We start from the raw sequence: 16,957 nt of genomic DNA on the forward strand, positions 1-16,957 counted from the left end.
ACATTTAATTCGGCACATGAAGTACGAATGTGGTATGGAACCACAGTTTCGTTGCCCTATGTGCCCAAAACGATACAAACAAAAAAATACACTGAGACTTCATATGTACAGACATCATGAATAATATGTGAATGTAATAAATTGGTTTCGTTTTTAAACCCTCTTTATTTATTTATTGGATATCAGAATATGTACTGATATGTGGATAATGTGATGAATTAAGGAAACATCAAACCATGTAATAAAGTCATCTTCTGAGTTTCATGTTCTTTACACCTGGTTTATACGTGAAGTAAAATAAATAAATACATAAATAAGTAGGTGAAGAAACTCTTAAGTAATTGTTAAAAAATCACAAAGGCTAGATTTGTCGACCTCGGTGGTTTAGGGGTTACCATGTTTGCCATGTTACCATGTTTGATCCGTTGTTCATGGGTTGAAACCCGTTTGAGGAGATTGGTTTTTGAGGATGGTAAAATCCTTAGCATGGCTTTCTTCAAAAGGAAAGTAAAACAGAGCTCCATATCGAAAGACACTTGGAAGGACACAGTCCTTTAATGAGAAGGCCCCAAGAAAAATTTACTGGCTATTTCTCGCCCTTGTCAAAATTGAGTTTTTGAGATCACACAATGGCCCATGTCCCACTCTCCACATGTAATTCATGCCAAATGCTAGAGAGTACAATGTAGTATGACTATTAACACAGTTAAAATTTATGGAGTGTGAAAAAAGCAATGAGACATAATATTTCCGGATTGTGAGCTGTGACATTTGTTCAAGTTGTAATTTGTAAAATTTTCATTTGTCATCTAATTAATTAAAAGAATATTCCTCTTGTAAATAATATATTACAGAAATAAATTATAGTAGGTATATTTCGTGAAAAATCGTTGGTTCATTGTGTGTGTGCGTGTGCGTGTATGTTTTTTCTCATTGACAAAATTGGATCTGCATATCACCATTTTACAAGTAGGGATTCAGTTCTGCCAAAAGTACTATATCTAGCATATCTTACGAGCATTGTATCTGACCAGATTCAGAAAAACATTAAAGAAATAAATGTACAGAGTGGGCTAAAAGTCGCTTTTCCCAAACACTTCCTTACATTCAATTTACATTTGTCTGCATATTCCTTTACAGATTGTGTTCAAAATGGAGGTCCTGTTTCTCGTTACATAATTCACAATGTTTAGACACTGATATACAAATGGCAGAACATAACTCACGATTTTCACAAATGACTGTTCGATCATCTGTCGCAACTGATGCAGATCCTATGGTTTCTGAGCATAAACATCATTTTTCATCACCAATGCTGTGTTCTTACTATGCTTCCACCAACGTTGTAGCACAAAAACACGTTGTTCTATGGTTAATTTGCGAGTTATTGCAAGAAACTAACAGTTATTGCATAGAGATGCAACCCAGCATAATAAACAAAACAACAACAGTAACCAGACATGACATCGGAAAAATAGTTGACACACAAACACAGTTGTCACCCCACCACTTATCTATTACTTCTGCTATTCGTTTATTCAAGTTATGACATCTATACAAGTATGAAAACTGAGAACGAATATTAGGGAAAGTGACTTCTGACCCACTTTGTCTATGTCTGCAGTGAAGGGATCTATAAAAATCCTAAGAAACCATCTCTACAGTTATATAGATTGATCTCTTTGCTATGGCGATCTGCTCACTTAAGTTGGGTCTTGCAAATAGACGACTGTTATCACCCAATAGCTAATAGATGCTAGGAAATTTTATGTTTCTTCTGGAATTAATGATGTTTTGTTTAGTCTTTTCCAATTATTTCTAATTGTGCTATTTCTTATTCTTTTTCTTCTCCATTGGTTTCTTTTTTTTTTTTTTTCCGTTATAACAACAATTTTATGGTAAGCTTTGTCTTCTAGGCAGCCTTCACTTGGAGGAAGCTGAATAAAATTTATTCGAAATAAAATTGAAATAGAATATTAATTTTTTGACTAGACTTACCTAGTCACAAACACAATGTTAAATATGTTGTTTAATCAACTATCCGAAGACACCAATATGGCATCACTCATGAAAGCATATATGAGGCAGATAAGCCAGGAGATATAATATTTTATATTTTTTAAATACCTACAAATGTAGTGAAATAGCTTTTACATTAGTTTTTCTTTTTCTCTTTTTTATGTGCATTACTGATTTTTTTCTTTCGTAGTACATTCTGACGAATATTTCCTCAAACTTTCAGTTGAAGATGGATAAGGAAGATGGAACACACAAAAGTGCTCAATTGAAATGGATTTGATCTCAAAGAATCTATAAGCACAAAGTTTTTTCTTTTGGAATTAGATATATCACTTGAATTGGATAACTGCGATAGAATATATTAGTCTTAAATTGAGAGCTCTTATTAACTAATTTCATTAATTTACACTTCAGATGAATATTGACGTCTATTTGCACTTGGAGTTAGAGCTTATAGAAGTGAATTGCCTTACTGAAAGTGAGGTTTTCCTGGTGACTCATTTTCTGAAGTCCAGTGGCAAACACAAAGAAACCATTCTGTTTATTAACATACCGGTATTATAAAGGAACCAGAATATCTTTAGTATTAATCAGTCAGTTGCAATCCACTAACTTATTCTCTGATCTAAGCTAAACTAACCTAACCTAACCTAACTTAAGAAAAGTATTATGTTTGCAATGAGATTCATATTAGTTCTTGATAATTTTATTCTGACATTTATAGTCCCGATACTGTTATTTCCAGCGTGACTCCGCCTCTTTGCTTACGTCGTAGAAAGTGAAGGCTCTATAAAGTCTAGGTAGGTAGTATCGTTCGCCATTTTTGTTCTTACGTTGCCGAGCTACCATACGAGGAATCTATTTGCAACACCGTTAAACATTATCATGTCGTAACTCCTATGATAATAAATCAAACGCAATGTAATTCAGGAAATAATTGAGCGGCAAATAACATCTTCATGTGCTTTCTGCGAACGCCAACTAAAGAGCTAAAATGGCGGGCGATTATATTAAGTATTTATCGAGCCTTAAGAAATGAATCAGCGAATCACAAGACGCACACGTTTAAATGTAGCCGACCTGCAACGCGATTGGCTGCCGGAAATTAGAGCGACTGGACTATAGTAAGAAGAATTGATACCATGTCATGATAAAACTTTTCTGTAGTACTGTATATGATAGGCTATATTTTGTGACACTGTAAATGTGCAATAGGAGAACTGGCATAAACAACTAGATCAATTCTAAAGGCTAGCCCAAAGTGTAATGTCTTAGGTCTATATCTTCATAAATAAATTAATGTGTAAATTGTTAATATGAATATATTTTCATATATTTGAAATTCTCTTGTTTTCTCAGCATCTGTCGAGCAGCTGCTAAACTGGACATGGGAAGAAAATCCTTCAGCGTGGTTGAATATTGATGTACATGAACAGAACGATAGACATCAGCTACTCTCAGGTTCAGTGAACAACTTTCATTGCGATAATTGTGGAAAATCATATCGCCATAGAAGAACTTTAAAGCGACACCTTGTCTATGAATGTGGAAAGAATCCCAGCTTCAAATGCCCATACTGTCCTTACCAAACAAACAGAAATAGTAATCTGCTTCGTCACATCAAATCTGAGATCTCTGGCAGGCATAAACATATATTGTGAAGCGTACCAAAGAAAATTGTCCCATGTTTAGAACTTACTAATTAACTTTTTGCTTGTGAAGAAAGTATATTCATTCAGTGGTCTGCTCAAGGGCAGGTCTTTCACTGCAAACCCAGCTTTCTCCAATCTTTCCTATTTTCTGCCTTCCTCTTTGTCTCCTCATATGGTCCATAATTCTTAATGTTATCTATCATCTGATATGAATAATTTCAAGGGAAAAATTGTTCCGGGGCCGGGTATCGATCCCGGGACCTCTGGTTGAACGTACCAGCGCTCTTTCCAACTGAGCTACCCAGGAACTCCACCCGACACCGTCTCAACTTTTCCCTTTATATCCACACAACTCGCTTGGGCTGACGAAACGCCAGAGACCCACATCGAGTGCACATAATCTCTGTGTGACTTGGAATTGTGGTTTTCTGTTAATGTACACAGTGACGTATATATTATGCAAATCTAGTCTTTCAGGTGAAGCTTCCTGTAAAGCAGATTTGAATAATTTCAAGGGAAAAATTGTTCCGGGTCCGGGTATCGATCCCGGGACCTCTGGTTGAACGTACCAGCGCTCTCCCAACTGAGCTACCCGGGAACTCCACCCGACACCGTCTCAACTTTTCCCTTTATATCCACACAACTCGCTTGGGCTGACGAAACGCCAGAGACCACATCGAGTGCACACAATCTCTGTGTGACTTGGAATTGTGGTTTTATGTTAACGTACACAGTGACGTATAAATTATGCAAATCTAGTCTTTCAGGTAAAGCTCCCTGTAAAGCAGATTTGAATAATTTCAAGGGAAAAATTGTTCCGGGGCCGGGTATCGACCCCGGGACCTCTGGTTGAACGTACCAGCGCTCTTTTCAACTGAGCTACCCGGGAACTCCACCCGACACCGACTCAACTTTTCCCTTTATATCCACACAACTCGCTTGGGCTGACGAAACGCCAGAGACCCACATCGAGTGCACATAATCTCTGTGTGACTTGGAATTGTGGTTTTCTGTTAATGTACACAGTGACGTATATATTATACAAATCTAGTCTTTCAGGTAAGGCTCCCTATAAAGCAGATTTGAATAATTGACGGTGTCGGGTGGAGTTCCCGGGTAGCTCAGTTGGGAAGAGCGCTGGTACGTTCAACCAGAGGTCCCGGGATCGATACCCGGCCCCGGAACAATTTTTCCCTTGAAATTATTCAAATCTGCTTTACAGGGAGCCTTACCTGAAAGACTAGATTTGCATATCATCTGATATCTTCTTCTGCCCCGAACTCTTCTCCTGTTCACCATCTCTTCTAGTGCATCCTTCAGTAGGCAGTTTCTTCTCAGCCAGTGACCCAACCAATTCCTTTTCCTCTTCCTGATCAGTTTCAGCATCATTCTTCCTTCACCCAGTCTTTCCAACACAGCTTCGTTTCTTATTCTGTCTGTCCATTTTACACGTTCCATTCTTCTCCATATCCATATTTCAAATGCTTCTATTCGCTTCTCTTCACTTCGTTGTATAATGTCCATGTTTTTGCCCCATACAGTGCCACACTCCATACAAAGCACTTCACCAGTCTCTTCCTTAGTTCTTTTTTCCAGAGGTCCGCAGTAGAGATTCCTTTTCCTATTAAAAGTTTCCTTGGCCATTGCTATCCTTCTTTTGACTTCCTGGCAGCAGCTCATGTTACTGCTTATATACACCTCAAATATTTGAAGGTGTCCACTTGCTCTACTGTCTCATTTAGAATTCGAAAGTTTCCTTCTTTATTTTTCATTCTGTGACCATAGTCTTCGTCTTATTTGCATTTATCTTCATCCCATACTTCTCACAGCTGTCATTTAGCTCTAGTAGCATATCCCTTAGTATCATCTCCTCTTCTGCTAATATCGCCATATCATCAGCAAATCTTATGCACTTTATTCTTCTTCCTTCTACTATCACTCCTCCTATGTTCTGAAAACTGTTCTTCACTAAATCCTCCAAGTAGATGTTGAACAGGATAGATGATAAAGGGCATCCTTGATGTACTCCTCTCCCAATTTCACTTCCTACTGACATTTCTTCTCCTATCCTGACTTTGACTTGTTGTTTTATATAAAGATTACTGAACAATCTTCTCTCTTTCCAATCTACACCTATGAAAGTATATTAAGAGTGTCATTAATATTGTATTGATATTGTACTTGTGGCCAGTATGTTTATTAAAATAAATATGAAATACATTATATGAAGCTGATTCTGATCTTTGCTGTTGTTAGAAAACTTGATTTCTTTGGTGTCAAAAATGACTAAGAAGAGAAATAAAACGATTTAAAGTAATTGATGTTATATTTTTGTACTATAAAACTTTCTAGAATTAAAACGTTAAAAGTGTTACAATTTTTTGAAAGAGATAATGTACCTTTGTAACACTTTCAGCTATAGAAAGTTTTATAGTTTTAATCAAGTGTTAGTGTGAACAATAAAGAACAATATATTTTTATGTATAGTCTTTTCAAATTGTTGTATTAATTTTTGTGATATTTTTTGTTGTGGAGGAAGTAAGATTAAGGAGTCAATGTTAAGACAGTGTTTAATGCAAGGAGACCTCTGTGAAGGGGCAGAGAAGGGAATACAAGTGAGTAATAGTGATACGAGTACTATACATCACAAAGAAAATTTCTCACACACACATAGACAGATAAAGAGAGATAAAGAAGGATGCCTTGAAACAGTATACCAATTGAAAAGTGTAATCCTAAAACTTGCTCAGTTCACATGACCACTTTTGTGACTTATACATACTGGATGTTCATTTCAAAGTGTGTCATGATGTCACTGTTGATGAGTCAGCGATTTGAAGCGAGTTTCAGCTTTTATGTCAGAGAAGTTACCTATTAATCATGGCGGTCTGTACTGTCTGTGTGCTACCATAACCTCTTTCGAACTATGTTTTGCGCGGCCAAGTCGTACGCAGGGTACCTATTTGTTATCATTGGTTGCGTACGGCAACATTCCACAATACAAATCAAATGCTCTGTGTCCATGTTGACCGTCGAAGTTAATGTCAACAAATACGTAAGTAATCGTCTTAACCATCTCCCCATATCTCGACAGTAAGAAAAAAACTCACCTCAGTACATGTTTCGAAACAGTTCACATTCCTGCCACTACCAGCGTTACCGTACGTATCGTTAAGTACTCTTCAGAATGAACGCCGTACTTGCTAGGCAACTTCTCTGGCACACAGGTAATACACCTCTGTGGAAGTGTAGGCTCATCGGCTAGCCACATGAAGGCATACAGCGAGCCATGACACACTTTGAACTGAACACCCAGTATATATGATTTTTTTTAGACCTCTATCATTATATTTTAAGCTTTTCTTCGAAAACAACGTCGATCCTTGTCTAAAAGTTTGTGTTATTGTGCATGCTACTTGAAAACGCGCTCAGTGGTAGACCTGTGGATAAAAACTAGCTCAGTCCTTTCATAAAAATGCACTGAATGCGTTTTGGGTTCAACTCTTCAATTACTTTGCTGACTTTTTTAATATATGATATGTGTTCTTAATTGTTGTGGGCTTACATCTTATTATGGAAGATGTTCAATAAAAATTTCCTATTTCACCATTTACATGTGTGATTTTAACAGCAAGAAATACTAATGACCGAGGCACTTGATGAAATATTACTCCTCAAGAGTACAGAGAACTAGAGCTAAATACAATATGTAGGTACATATAGTACCCTAACGAGAATCTGATATTTTATTGGTAGCTAAATGTCAGTTTTATTCAGTACACCAGTTACTGAAGCAGCTCTGTCCACAGATTTGAACTGATATTGTAACAGTTACCCTATTACGTCATATAAGTCTCCAGTGTGGCTAATGAGAAAGGCTATGACACATCACATTCTTAGTCATAACATGGCCAACATTGAACATGATCTTCAGTGTGCCGGCTCACACATTACAGCAGTCGACACAAACCACGCAACGAAGATTCAATTAAGTATTGCTATTCGGACGCATATCATCAATGCTGCTGTTTTTCACAGTCTGACATGAGCGAACCTCTCACACTTACAAGTCGTACGATCTGACCACATGACTATTGCGGGAAGGCAACGAGTACTACCGTCGTTGCCAGCCCTTGTGAGAAGTCTCGAAGACTACAATAAGCCAGTATATTTATGTGAGACTGTGGTAGGCAGATCGAAATGGAGGAAAATTTCCATTGAGATTAAAAAGTAGTTGAAGTTGCAGAAGACAGATTTTCTTTTGAATATTACAAATGTCAAGACGCACAAAGACTAGTAGATCATATAAAAGTTATGCTCTAGTCTATAAATAATAATGATGAAATAAGACACATTCGCTAGGACTGTGACGAAACTCTTCACAAGTGAGGAGGAGTTTTGAACTGTTTAGAATTGGCCTAAGAAAAATATTCCTATTCCTATTTTGTATTCAGTTATTTTCTTGTTTCTTTTCTGTACTATTTTTCATACATATATTGTTGTTTTCATGCCTTTTATTAAATAAATAAATAAGTAAATAAAAATGTTTATATATAAATGCACGTTTAATATGAGATTGATGTAGTGATTCTTTTGTTTTTTAGAACTTTGACTATGTATTTAATTAGGTGATTGTCAAGATGGCCATGACTAGATCGTGATAATCACGTGACTGCGATTCGCTCTGTAGCCTGTCTTTCTCGTTAGCCACGAATCTACGTCATTCCTTGTTTCCTTCTTTTTTCAAAGAGCTCATATCCTTTTGACATACTGTATATAGAGAATTCTTTCGTTATCCCTGCCTCATTCCCCAATCCTTTATCCCTCACTATCTGTATTCATGTTATGAACTCTCTTTTGAGTGGAGCATCCAGAAGATGCTCTCTGATCAAGACTGGCTGATTCAGTTAGTGGTGTAAATCCTTACTTCTGGTTGCTTTTCTGGGATGCTTTAAAATCCAAAATCCAGCATAGCCTTGTCCTGTTTCCCTGGTCATTTATTTATATTGAATTTAAGTAATTTTATTTCAGCTTGAACTTGTTAATTTATTTTTATTTCACATTTTATTATTGTTAATTAGTTTATAATTTTATTGTACTTAATAGTAAGTATAATCACATACTCTAATGTACCCTTCTAATTTGTATTGTTTTTATATTGGACCAAGTTTGATTAAATTTGTTATATTATATTACAGGAGTATAACAATATATTTCAGAAATATAATTAAGTATTCTGGTCTGAGCCTGCAATTGTTCCATTATTTTTTGTGATGACTTTACTTATCGTTTTCAATATACAAAGTGACAATTTTCGCTATTTCGAAGGTTTGTATATTTAAAATAATTGGTTCTAGTGAATAAAATATTTAAAAGTTAATTTCTTATGCCATATTGAGTTATGCTTGAAGAGAAAAATAAATGTTATTGTAACTCCTAAACGAAATATTAAATTTGTTATTTGTCATAGCTGTAATTACATTGTGATAATATATCTCCCTTAGTATTTTTGTATGTTTTCAAGCATATCATTATGTTAATAGTAACTTAAAATTGTTCCTTGGAGTTTTTGTTTCATCAATAATCACTAGAATGAACATCTTCTCATGAAAATCATAAGAAAAATGCTGATTTGAAAATTCTCATATACAGTAACACTACATTGCTTTATTACACTTTCTAAAGGTAATAATTGTTTGTACGCAAATGAAATCAAATAGTAGTGTTGAAGTTGTCATCCGTATTGCAAGAAGTAAATGACAATTATCTAGTTTTCTTTTGGAACAGCAATAATAGAGCTGTATTTTTTGTAGATACACCTGGGTCATGGAATACTGGACAGATATGGTCTCACATTGAAGTTCGTAACGAAGACAGGACACAGCAAGTGCAAATATGCAGACGAGTCAATGATCCAAATCGCAGTGCTTTTGTTTGTCCAGACTGTGGGAAAAACTACTCTTACAAAAAAAATATGTTACGCCATAGAAGATTGGAATGTGGCAAAGAACCTCAGTTTAAGTGTTCATATTGTCCACATAGAACAACTCAAAAAGGAAATTTGCTTGTGCATGTGAAGAAGATTCATTTTCGAGCTAATTAGAGTAATTTTCATTCATCAAGTTTCACGCATTGGTGGTCAAGTTAACATTTGTAAGAATGTGAAATAAACATTGATGTGTTTACATTTTCTGTATTTTTTCTTTAAATTTCTTCCTTTTTTCAGCCAATTTAGAAGAGTTTATGTTCTGTTTCTCTTCGTGGAAAATATTTACAAAGTCTTGGCCATTTTATTCCTATTATCAAATTTCTTTTCAGCCTTTCTTTGAATGTTAATGGCAAAACAGGGAAGTAATTTTATTCTGATTTTGCTTAACATAATTGTTGTTATTCTTAGGGATGCCATAGCATTTTGTGTTTTTGTTGAAGTAGCGACTTGCCATAAACAAAATAGGTGAAGTGTGGCTCACAGGACAAACGCATGCACAGTTTTACAAATAGGATGACTAGGCCTACTATTCCTAAATTGTGTACCAGTGCATTTTTACTAGTTCCAGAACATAATATGCAAACAGGAAAATGAATTTATTTCAACACTCACCCTATTTTTTATAATATACTAAGTCAGGCTTATCCTTCAAAGCTGAAAATCTGTCGATAATGTCATAATAAATTGTCTGAGTTTCATTGAGAGTGGGCAGTATTTCTCTGTGAAAAGCTCTGGTGCTAATAATGAAAGTCTCTTCTGTGATGTAGCATTCTGGGTGAAATTTTGCAGTTTTTTTTAAACAGAAAAGCTTCTTTCATCGAAATATTTCTTTTAAGTTATTTTATACAACTTCTCTATTTTCTTAGCACTTTTTAAAAATAAAGATAAAATGGAACTGTAGGTCGTCCAGAATTTAAAATATCATTTTTATCCTCATATTTAAGTCTACAAAACTGCGTTTTTAGTAAATTACAAACCATGTCATTTTTTGGATACATATTTCGCACACACTTGTCAACATTTTCTGTATAATTTTTTTCTTTTTAGTGGGTTATTTAACGATGCTGTATCAACTACGAGGTTATTTAGCGTTGATGAGGTTGGTGATAGTGAGATGGTATTTGGCGAGATGAGCCCGAGGATTCGCCATAGATTACCTGGCATTCACCTTACGGTGAAAAAAATCCAACCAGGTAATCAGCCCAAGTGGGATGCCATAGTGGTTGTTAAAATTACTTACGATTGCAAATATACAGTACACAATGTACAAATTACATTAATAATTTATTAACTTCAATACTAACTTCTCACATCTACTGTCTCTTTTCTTTAATTTAAAGGCTTATTCACTTCCCATGTGTGTCAATGTTTTACTTGTTCACTCACTTCTTATTTTAGATTGTTTTGATAAATACGTATTTAATTAACAGGAATGCTGTTCTACATGCAATACATCCTTGTAATAATTTACAGCAGGAGTTCCCAACTGGTGTGTCGCGAAAGTTTGGAATGAAAAATAAATGTTATGCCATCCAGAAAGTCTCTCCACAACGCATTTTTTTTTTTATTTACAACAAAGTCTTTGATATGGTACAGTACATTTTGTTTTGAGACAGACTTTACCAATGAAAGTGAACACTTGCAACAATGCTTAGTTTGATTTTTCTACCTAGCAATAATTCGAATGAAAGCGAACACCTGCAACAATGCTTAGCAATTCGTTTACTCTTCCCACTTATAAAAACAGAGTTTAGAATCGTCAGAACATATTGGTCAGTTTCAGTATATATGATAAGCGGGTGATAGTGCGACTATTTAATTAAAAGTGCTTTATTTAGATTTTATCATGGTCGAATTTTTAATTCGAAAAAGACAATCTGAATCAAGTTCTGGGTCAGATGACAGCAGTGCTAATTCAAATAATGTGAGCGAAATTCCCTTCAAAGTTCAAAAAAACGTACTGCGTTTCGTAATTATAAAGTGATGAATACTTTCAATATGGTTTTACGTGGCGTGGAGATGAATAATAAACAAAATCCCGAGTGTCTCACATGCGGAAATGTTTTATCAAATCAGTCGACGGTGCCAAATAAACTAAGAAAAAACATTTAGAAAGTAATCATTCTCATGTAGCTTTCTAGGAGTAAATCAATGATGCGAGTGCTAGAGCTTCAAGACGAGCTTCTTCTTCTTCATATTTTTTTTGAGGACGAAAAGCCAGAGTATGCTAAATTTTTGGAAGATAATTTTTGGTGTGCGAAACTAGCATATTTTGCCGAAATTTTCGAGAGACGGAACTCTGTAAATACAAGCATGCAAAACAAAACAGAAATTATTATTTCAGCCACAAACAAAATTCAAGGATTTTGCAATAAACTGAAGTTTTGGGAGTCTTTGGTTATAGCAGGCTAATTATTGCCCTTTTCTTTAGTTGAGAGTTTTGAAAATGAAAATGAATGCCTAAAGAAGTTAAAAGCAGAACACCTAAATACGTTACAAAGTTCCGCCACCTTTTTTGTTGCATTTTTTATCATGGAACCAATTATGTGTGATTAACTATGTTTTTAATATACTAATTTTTCTTTAAATTCCACTTAAACCTTAAAAGACTTAGTTGAAAAAAAAAGTAGTTAAAAACGACAAAATTTCCATGCAGTGAACAGTAATTATCTCTCCATCCGCTATAAAATATTCTACCAGGGGCGATTTCTCAGGGCATGCTATGCTTGCTGCGCAAGCAAGCGCAAGCCCAATATTTTCGTATAATGTGTATTTCTCAAAATGGGATTACGTATATTAAAATTTATTTCGATGTTTGGAATACTGTATCGGCGTAATACCATCCGTAGGTTGCACATCGCAAGTATCGCAACGCTTGCTCGTTTCTCGGAGCTACAGGAAAGTCGTAGAAATAGCGAGAATATGATGCGCGCGCAAGTGCCTTCCTCCTTAGTCCGTCCTAGGCACTCATGCTTCTGTTATGTGTTGTTGCTACACCAGCGACTATTTTAACGTTACACAGATCGGTACTGACAGCGGGAATGTGCTGTGATTTGAGAGTGCAATGTAATTGTATGAGCGGAATGCATGTGTTAGCTGCTGCATGTATTATTAATTCTTAAACATTAATTTGAAGTATTGCAATGAGTTCGGAATTGTGTGTTATTGAAACCTTATTATTAAATCCATTTTCCCGAAGGAATATTCAAGAGAAGACGGACATTATAGAGAATATGTGCGCTGTTCAGTGCAGCTCAATACAACAATGTGCGTTGGTTGGCAGGGTCGAAAAAACTAAATAAACTGTTTTGTTGGCCATGTTTGTTATATTATATCGAACTTCTACATCTGATAAGCGAATATGATCCATGACTCATAATGATTTAATAATTTATAAAATAAATTATTTATGTTTGTCTAATTATTTTTATTAATTATGAATTATTATATCCTCCCATCTTCCCCTATGAATAAAAGAGCAAGCCTAACTTTCGTGACTAGCATTCGCCCCTGTATTCTACACAGAGTTTCACCACCTTTTTCTCCAGAATAAAAGCTCTGGTTGTTATTATTATGTTATTAATAAAAACAAATAAGTGTACCGCGATATTGTGGGCGTTCAGTAAAGTGTGTCGTCAGTCAAAGAAGGTTGGGAACCACTGATTTACAGTATCACTTCCTACTCCATTATATATACAAATAGCATCATTTTAATAAACAAAATCAACACTAAACTGGGAATGAATAGAAGTCGTGCATTATGCTCCTCTAGTGCCACTTGAGTTATTTCACAAAACCAAAGTGACACACCCCTTGCCACTAAATAAATATAGAAACATTTTAACATAACTCTGGACTCAGTTTGCATTCTAGTTGGCATCCTGGTAGTTAGGGTGCGGATGTTATTCTGTGGAATTGCATGCCATTCTTCATTAAGAGCTGCTGGATCTGAGACAGTGCATGAAGAACTCGTTGGTGGATTCAAGCTTGTGCTACACATACTCGATGAAGTTGAGGTCAGGACTAGAATTTCGGGGATAGATTGAGAGAGAGAGAGAAGTTTTTCAAAAGGTTACTTGACTTTTTTTTCCCTAATGGTGGGACTTTTCGTAGACAAATTATCAGATGGATCTACTGAGCAATAGCTTTGTAAGTTCTACAGTTTTTACTGTCATGGCCGAGATTCAAACTATTTTCTAAATGGGGAAGATTTGTAGCCTATATTATGCAACACATTTTTATTTTTATTGCAGCTTTTCAAAATTAGCACTAGAGCATGTTAATTTTCGTACATTATGTAGGAACGTAAGTAAGGCAAAGAGGAAGAAGAAGAAAATAAGAATTGACAGCGGTGATGATGATGATGATGATGATGATGATGATGATGGCACTGATGTTCAGAATGATAATAATTGTGATGGTGATGATGACAGAAAGCATGATGGTAATAATTATGATAATCATTTTTGTTGGTTCATATTTATTTATATATATTATATATATTTTTTTCCCAATGGCAGGACTCTTACTTGTTATTCACCCCAATTTATTTATATATTATCAAAGTTATATTATGTCCAGTAATATGCGAATTACTGTAATCAGTGAAATATTAAGCATAAAGGTCATTACACTGTTATGGGTGTAACAAATATTTAGTTATATTGACTAAAAGACTTAAGATTATGTCAATTTCTTATCTTGTAAGCACTTGAAAAAGTTATGGTATATACTTTAGTTACCTAGTTGCTGATCTATAATTATGAAATCCATATCTTTTGTCTAAGAAAAGCAGAGGGGGAAGACTAAGTGTTACAGATCTGACAAAATTTTCCATTGGCATTGCACATTCATGTAGTTCATTCAGTAACTCTGCTAATTTGTAAGTTCTGAAAGAGTAGGAAATTTTTTTTCTGTATCTGTAAGATTTTTAGATTTTTACCCTTTTTAAACTTGGATTTTCGTTTGACCAAGAACATGCAGAATATTTATAACATGTTATAGGTGTGACGAAATAGTTAAAATATTCATTTTCTCCAAACATCTGAAAATACAAGTAATTAAAGATATGAAAGAAAACAAATGCAATTACAAAGTTTTACTGTTTCATCTTATTTTTTCAAGCAAACATCTTTCTCCTTTGGCCAGATCAATGAAGTCCCACTATAGCCAACATAGGAAATAAAACAATTGAAATTATGAATAAATTAACAAAGTTTAACTGTGCTGTTTATGGTAACATGTAGATCTTTATTTTAAAATGCTATATATCCATGTCTCCTGGACTATGTTGCGTATTTTAATATACAGAAATATACTTTTTATTGAAAATAATTTTTAGATACAAGACCAGTTGACATGGAATGACTCATAAGTATTGTTCTGCAAGTATTCATTATTGGATTGGTACTTGAAAGGAAGTATCTTTGATAATTTTAATATTGAATTCATTTCTCTCTAATTTCACGGTTTGCAAATTAGGAATGCAATTGTGTGTTAATGTGTAACTTATATTATTTTAAATTAAGTTTATAAATTGCTTATATCATTTTATGCTAAATGAGCTGCTAAGTACAGTCAATCAGAGCAATGGCCACCTCCAAAACTGGCTTCAGCAAAATAAGTTACAACTGAATATTAGTAAGACTGTTTACATACTCTTTAACAATAGCAGCTATCAAAATTCTACTCCTATCAAAATAAATGATAAAGACATAATGGAAGTTGAAAATACAAAATTTCTAGGCATCTGGATCGACTCTGCTTTAACCTGGAACTATCATGTTGAGAAAACTATAGAAAAATTGAACCGCTATGTATATGCTTTCAGAATATTAAACAAAACAACCTCTAATGAAGTTCTCAGATCTATGTATTTTGGCTATGTACATTCCCAGATTCAGTATGGCATACCATTATGGGGCGCAACAAGCAAAATTACGGAAATTTTTAAGCTACAGAAGAAAATTATAAAAATTATGAAACAAGCACCTATAAGGTCGTAAAGTAAAAAAACTTTTAGGGAACTCAAAATTCTGCCAGTACCTTGTATATACATTCTAGAAACAGTGTCTTTCATTCATAAAAACAAAGCAAAATTCAAATTGAATTCAGACTACCACATGTATCAAACAAGAACATCAAGTCATATCCATCTGTCCACTCATAGAATTACCACAAGTCTTAAAAGTATTTTACATAGAGACATAAATATGTATAATAAAATTCCAAGCTCCATAATAAGTAGTAAACAAAAGAAGTTTAAAAGCATGGTCAACAGGTGCTGCTGCATCATATGCCATATAATGTAGAGGAATTTATGTCTTTAGACCTTGCAGAAAGTGCCTACTAATGTGTAATTGTATCATGTCAGCAGATGTCCTGCAATAACAAAGCTACAATATTCATAAATATGTCCATAGTATAATCAGAAACTAGATTAAGACTTAGAAATAAGATTGACGAAGCCATGATTTGTAAAGATCTTTATGGTGAATAAATTACTATTACTATTACTATTTATATTAAGTGTATAAATTGTTTAACTTATAAGATGTGTGCTTCAAGGAAGAACTTCGGAAATATAGAATAATATTTTAAAGTTACATAACAATTTATCTAACTCTGCTATTTCTTTCTTTATTTTCCAGTGGTAAACAAATTAGTTACAACACAGACACATAACTGGCTGACATCACCATGGATTCTCAGCAAGGGACAAGTGTCGTCTGATTCTAGGGGACAGTTCCGTTGTGAGCGTTGTAATAATATATACAGTCATCGCAAGTCATTAGTGCGGCATGTTCGACAAGAATGTGGAAAGGAACCACAGTTTCAGTGTCCAATTTGTTATCATCGAACTAAACTTCACTGCAATATGCTTAAACATATGCGAAAATGTCAGCGCAAACTTGCCTTCAGTCGTACGTGATTTTTAAATAGTGTCAATGAATTATGTAGTTCGTAATTATGAAGACTAAAAGAGTTTTTATTACACAACGTTTTTTATAATTACCAAAAATGAATATAATGTCAATTAAGAAGTAACTTATACATGTGTTGTTTTACATTGCAACTGTTGCATATCTGTAATATGTTTCGACATAAATTATTATATGCATTATGAAAATCACTGTTTTCGGTAATAAAATAAAAAAAAAATTATTAAATTTATGATGTCTCTATCAAATTATACTTACGCACCTTTGGCAGTTTAAGGGGAGAATTTTATATAGCTTCTTCAAAATAAAGTGTAGGCCTACAACTTGATTAATGTAACGGCTTTAAGAAAAGTGTA

The sequence above is a fragment of the Periplaneta americana genome, chromosome 14 (assembly GCF_040183065.1).
Source record: "Periplaneta americana isolate PAMFEO1 chromosome 14, P.americana_PAMFEO1_priV1, whole genome shotgun sequence".
NCBI lineage: Eukaryota > Metazoa > Arthropoda > Insecta > Blattodea > Blattidae > Periplaneta > Periplaneta americana.